The 6,590-nt window shown below is 31.5% G+C and overlaps 1 pseudogene; it reads left to right on the top strand.

Annotated features, from left to right (window-relative positions):
• The first annotated feature begins 1,435 nt into the window (after positions 1-1,435).
• Positions 1,436-1,950, top strand: LOC115855588 (large ribosomal subunit protein P1 pseudogene; annotated as a pseudogene).
• Positions 1,951-6,590: the final 4,640 nt, after the last annotated feature.

The raw sequence follows: 6,590 nt of genomic DNA, 5'->3' as shown, positions 1-6,590 counted from the left end.
CTTGTGGAGGTATTTTACTTCATCAGTTCAATTGTTGGACAAATGAATCATATTTGAAATGTATAGTAGAACACATAGGAAGCTAGAGGCCAATAAAATTACAAAGTTTAATAAAAAACATTTGTAGAATAACGGTTTCTACATCGTAAGGCAGATCAAAATTTTAAGAGTTGTGGCATTTCTGATGTGTTGACATTATTTCTTCAATAACTAAATTTTAACTTTTTATTTTGAAATAATTTCAAATTTTCAGAAAAGTCATGCAAATAGTACAAAGAACTCCATAGACCCTTCACCCAAATTAATTCAACAATCATTAATATTTTACTACATTCCCTCTCTTTCTCTTCCCCTCCCCCCCGGCTGTCTTTCATAATATTGACATTTCTAAGGATTACAGGTGAGTTGTTTTGTGGAATATCTCATAATTTGATTTGAGCTTATCTAATGTTTCATCATGGCTGCATTTATATTTAGGTAGTTCATTTTTGCAGGAATACTTCTTATGGTGTTTTCACCCCCTTTCACAGTTCTCTCTCTCTCTGTATACACACACACACACACACACACACACACACACACACACATTACTGAGTTACTGAATTAGCTGTAGATATCACATCACTTTATCTATAATTCTGAATTTTTTTCTAAAAACTAAACAGAATATAAGGGCATGCTCTTATATAATTACAGAAATATAACACTGGTACAATAATTTTATGAATATTCAATTTATATAATTGTTATAAATGTTCTTTATGGTAATTTCACTCACTCATTCAATATAATATCACACATTGTATTTAGTGGAAATGTCTCATTAAAATGACAGTAAGGGATTATATTACTACTGAAAATATAAGAATTCATGTATAAGTAAGAAGGGAGGGAAAGAACTTTATTACATTAGAATTTCAACTTATAAATGTAGATAAAAACAGAGTTATAAAAACATCATTTTGTGGTTCTCAGAGTATCAACTCAAGCAAAAACCATAAACTGTTAATAAACCATTTGGGTAAAAATTTGAAGAGAAACATGATATTTACAGAGTCTAGAAGCATTCCCCACACATTACATATTAATTGCAAAGAGAAAAATGATAATATTATAGTGTAAAATCTGGTGAGCCAATTTGACCGAGTAATCAGAATTAACATCAAGAATAAGGGGGCAAATTGACAAAATGTGTGTTTTGAATGTGATGCACCGAGAAACATCATTTATTCCTGTCAAAAATATTTGGTCTGACTCTAGTCATGAGGAAATATATGTAGTCATTTGCCTAGGAGATAAAATGCTAGTCAAGATGGTAAAAATATCTACCCTATTGGAGCCCATATTATGAGGAGTGTTGGGAAGAGCAGAGGAAAATTGCTTGAGGAAAATAAAAAATGAAATTGAAAACTTAAAAATCAAAGTATGGCTTTTCCTCAGTTTCCGCTAAGGTGCTCGGTCCTTCCGAGGAAGCTAAGGCCGCGTTGGGGTGAGGCCCTCACTTCATCCGGCGACTAGCACCGCGCCCGGCAGACCCTGCCTAGCCCTCGCCCGCACCATGGCCTCCGTCTCGGAGCTCTCCTGCATCTACTCGGCCCTCATCCTACACGACGATGAGGTGACGGTCACGGAGGATAAGATCAATGCCCTCATTAAAGCAGCCGGTGTAAATGTTGAACCTTTCTGGCCAGGCTTGTTTGCAAAGGCTTTGGCCAATGTCAACATCGGGAGACTCATCTGCAATGTGCGGGCAGGTGGACCTGCCCCAGCAGCTGGTGCTGCACCAGCAGGAGGTCCTGCCCCCTCCACCACTGCTGCCCCAGCTGAGGAGAAGAAAGTGGAAGCAAAGAAAGAAGAATCTGAAGAGTCTGATGATGACATGGGCTTTGGTCTTTTTGACTAAACCTCTTTAGTAGCACGTTCAATAAAAAGCTGAGTTCTTTGCTAAAAAAAAAAAAAAAAAAAATCAAAGTATGGTATTACATTTAGAGTCAAACCAATAGTGTAGTACCATACCAACAAAAATAAACATAATGAAAGTTATGCCCTGTTGCAGTTCAAGTCTGACTGCTGATGATAATAAATCTGAAAAACACAAATTGAGGGACATATACAAAATGATGGCATACAATCTTCAAAAATGGCAGTATCATACAAAATGACAAGACTGAGGGTTTTAGTCCTTGATTCATCAAATTTATCTATAACCACAAGGCTCAAAAACTTTAAGTAGAAATTAATTCATAATGAGTAAAACTTTCTTAAAAATAACGAGTTTTGTAGCAAATTTCAATTAAAGTAGGCATGAACTGAGCATACCCACAGTTCAGTATCAAGGCTTTGATGTCATTATAAACAGGTTCACAGTTTGTTCTGTTTTGCAATGATATTTTACAAGCCCTTTAATGGATTATAATCCTGGTCATCTTGATTCACCTAATAATTATATCACAAATTGAACCATTTCAGTAGAAATATATTAATTTCCAGAATTTATTTATGACAATATCCTAATAGTAAATTATAATAGGTGAGAAGAGATGGAATATTTATTAGTGCTTATTTCTGTTTAAGATATAAAATATAAATAATTGTATCTTTTATTAGGAATATAGCTATATTTATAAAAATTAGATTTATACTCATATAAATAAAATGGCTTTTTATCCAAAATATTAATGATGAATAAAGTAATACATATTTTTATAAATTTATATGATGGCTAAGTACCAAATCTGGCAGTTAAGTAAATGTTGTGTGAGATAAATTGGTACAAATTCTTAAGAAAGTTTTAATCTCATTCTCTGGTTCAAAAAGAGCGATAAGTAAAGAAAGTATAATAAAAAACCTGCTATTTATTTTTTGATACAGAGTTTCCATTTTCAACAATTTAATCAAAAAGACAGTTCCCGTGGGGCAATACTACTATGGTTCCCGTGGAGTGATACTACTATGGAGGGAGCATTTTGGAAATGTGTAAAATTATTTTTAGTTGGCACAACAATTGGTATGGCTCCAGAAGTTTCAAATAATTTTACTAAGTATTCATGTGGCTAAAAAGACTATGCATATAATTTGTACTTTAGTTCAGAATTTTACCAAGTATTCCAATTTCAAAATATCAGGTCATCTAACTAATAAGAACCTGCTGTATAAAAAAATAAATAAAATTAAATTTAAAAAAATAAAATTTAAAAAACATATATCAGGTCATCATCAGCAATGCTGCTAACATTATTTAAGTTGCCAACACACACACACACACACACAAACACTTCTATTAATTTTTATTTAAAGTTCTTGAATTTGCAATCATTTCATATTTGAATGCAAACATTTGAATGTTCATTTTTATATCTTTTGTGCAGAGATTGGCAAACTAAGATTCTGGGCCAAATCAAGCTTTCCATCTAAATTTGCAAATGAAGTTTTATTGGAACATGGTAGTGCTCATTCGTTTGCATATTGTCTATGGCTTTCTTTTGTGCTACAGTGCCAGAGTTGTATAGTTACAACAGAGATTATGTGGCTGACAAAAATCAAAAATTATTAGGTAACTGACCCTTTATTGAAAAAGTTTATACACCTATGTTCTAGTGTATCATTCTCAAGCATTTACCTATTTAAATGTATATTATTTCAGTAAAACTTATCTTCCCTTTATTTATCTATTATATTTGAACATGATATTATACAGATTTTTTTAAATTGCTTGTACAGTTTTCTTATAGTATGTGTGAATTTCCTTTCAGAATAACAAAGGAGGCACTGTGAAATATATTACACATAAAAGGAGTTTGGGGACTGATAGAATTGTAAGCAAGTACACTAACAAAAGTGTCAGAGATAAAAATCATTAAGTAAAAGAATTATTACAGTTTTATTTTTCATTGCAAACATTAGAGAATAAGAAAAACTTCAATATTTAAAGCATGTATAAATAAAATATGGCATGTCCATATAATGGGATAAACTGTCCATCCAAATATAGTTGTGGAAATATATTTAAAGACTTGGAATTATATACATAATGTACTTTTTAAAATTTTTTAAATACTTTACAGTATTGTTAACTATATACACATTGTTATATAAGAGATCTCTAGAACTTTTTCTTCTTGCATGACTGAAACTCTATACCCTTTGAACAACAATTCACCATTTCCCCCTTTGTCCAGCCCATAGAAACCAACATTCTATTCTCTCTCTGAGTTTGAGCAACTTAGATAATTCATATAAGTGGAATCATACAATATTTTTCTTAATGTCACTGACTTATTTCACTTAGCATATTGTCCCCAAGGTTCATCCATTGTTGTAGCACAAGATTTCCTTCTTTTTTGTGCTTTAATAATATTCCATTCTATGCATACACCACGTTTTCCTTATCAATTCCTCCATGTACATGTAGGATGCTTTCATTTCTTGGCTACTGTGAATAATTCTGCAATGAACATGCATGTGCAAGTATTTCTTCAAAATTCTGTTTTCAGTTATTTTGGTTATATACCCAGAGTGGGATTGCTGGCTCATATGATAGTTTTACTTTTAATTTTTTGAGGAACCTCCATATAGTTGTCCATAGCAGCTTCACCATTTTACAATCCCACCAACAGTGCACAAGTGTCCCAATTTCTCCACTTCCTCACCAGCACTTGTTATTTTCTTATTCTTTTTTTGTTTTTTGAATATTGTTTACCCTAATGGATATGAAGTGATATCTCATTGTGGTTTTGATATGCATTTCCCTGATGATTAGTCATGTTGAGTACTTTTTCATATGCTTTTTGGCCATTTTTTTTGGAGAAAAAATCTTCTCAATTCCTTAACTCATTTTTAAATCAGGTTTTTGGTTGTTTTATTATTGAGTTACAGGTGTTCTTTATATATCCTGGATAGTAATCCCTTATCAAATATGGTTTGCAAATATTTTCTCTGATTCCATAGTTTGCTTCTTCACTCTATTATTTTCTTTGCTGTGAAGAAGTTTTCAAGTTCTATATACTCTCATTTGTCTGTTTCACTTTTGTTATCTGTGCTTTTGATGTCATGTATAAGAAATTATTGCCTATTCCAATGTGATAAATTTTTTTCCCTGTTTTATTCTAGGAATTTTATAGGTAAAGATTGTATGTTTAGGTCTTTAATATATTTTGAGTTAGTTTTTATATATGGTGTAAGATAAGGGCTAGTCTTCATTCTTTTACATGAAGATATTCAGTTTCCCAACACCATTAGTTAAAGAGTCTATCCTTTTCCTCATGGTGCAATCTTGGCAGTCTTCTGCAAAAACATTTGACCATATATGTGAGGGTTTATTTCTGGTTTCCATTCTGTCCCATAGATCTAGATAACTGTCTTTATGCCAATACCATACTGTTTTGAATATTGTAGCTTTGCAATAAATTTTGAAATCAGGAAGTGTGAGGCCTCCAGTTTTGTTCTTCCAGTTCAAGATTGGCTTGGCTACTGGAGGGGGGGGGGGATGTCCTTTGAAATTCCATATGAATTTTAGAATTTTTTTCTAGTTCTGAAAAAATTGCCTTTGGGATTTTAATGCACATTTCATTGAATCTGTAGAACACTGTGTGTAGTATGGACAGCTTAAGAATATTAACCTTTCCAATCCATGAACATGGGTGTTCTTTCAATTTATTTGTGTCTTTAATTTCCTTATGCAATGTTTTACAATTTTTTCTGCACAAGTCTTTCACTTCCTTGGTTTGGTTAATTCCTAAGTATTTCATTTTTTGTGATACTCCCACAAATGGAATTTTCTTAATTGTTTTCGCAGAATGGACATTGATAGTGCATAGAAACACAACTGATTCATGTGTATCAATTTTGTTTCTTGCAACTTTGCTGAATTTATTAGTTCTAACAATTGTTTTTGTGAAAGCTTTGGAGTTTTCAACATATAAAATCATGTCCTCTGTGACATGTGTCTTTATATCTAAGGTGAGTCTCTTGTAGACAACATATGTTGCATTTTTTTTTTTATTCATTCAGCTACACTATGTCTTTTGATTGGGGGATTAATCCATTTACATTTAAAGTAATTTCTTGTAAAAAAGGACTTACTATTGCCATTTTATTGATATAGTTTGTCTGTCTTTGAGCTTTTTAATCTCTCTTTTACTCTCTTGCTTCGTTTCTTTTTGTTTTATTAATTTTATGTATTGACATGCTTTGATTTCTTTCTTTTATTTTAATCTATTTATATTTCTTTGTGGTTACTACTTAGCTTAGATCTTAGAGTTATAACAATCTATTGTAAGTATAACACCTTAGAGTTAATATATCATAAACTGTTAAGAACATAATTTTAATTATATGCAAAAACTCTAAAATGTCACATCACTCCACTCCCACACTGTGTTACTGATATCACAAATTACATCCTTTATATTATGTATCCATTAACATAGTTTTATAGTTATAGTTATTTTTATGCTTTTTGTATTTAAATTTTATACCAGAATTAAAGTGCTTTACAAATAAAGTTTATTGTTGGTTTATTAATTTTTTTTTAAAAAGTGCTTTATGCACTACCATTACAGTATTACAGTACTCTGTATTTTTCTATATAT

This window comes from Globicephala melas, chromosome 4 (genome assembly GCF_963455315.2).
Source record: "Globicephala melas chromosome 4, mGloMel1.2, whole genome shotgun sequence".
Lineage (NCBI taxonomy): Eukaryota > Metazoa > Chordata > Mammalia > Artiodactyla > Delphinidae > Globicephala > Globicephala melas.
This window is presented reverse-complemented; position numbering and strand designations above follow the sequence as displayed.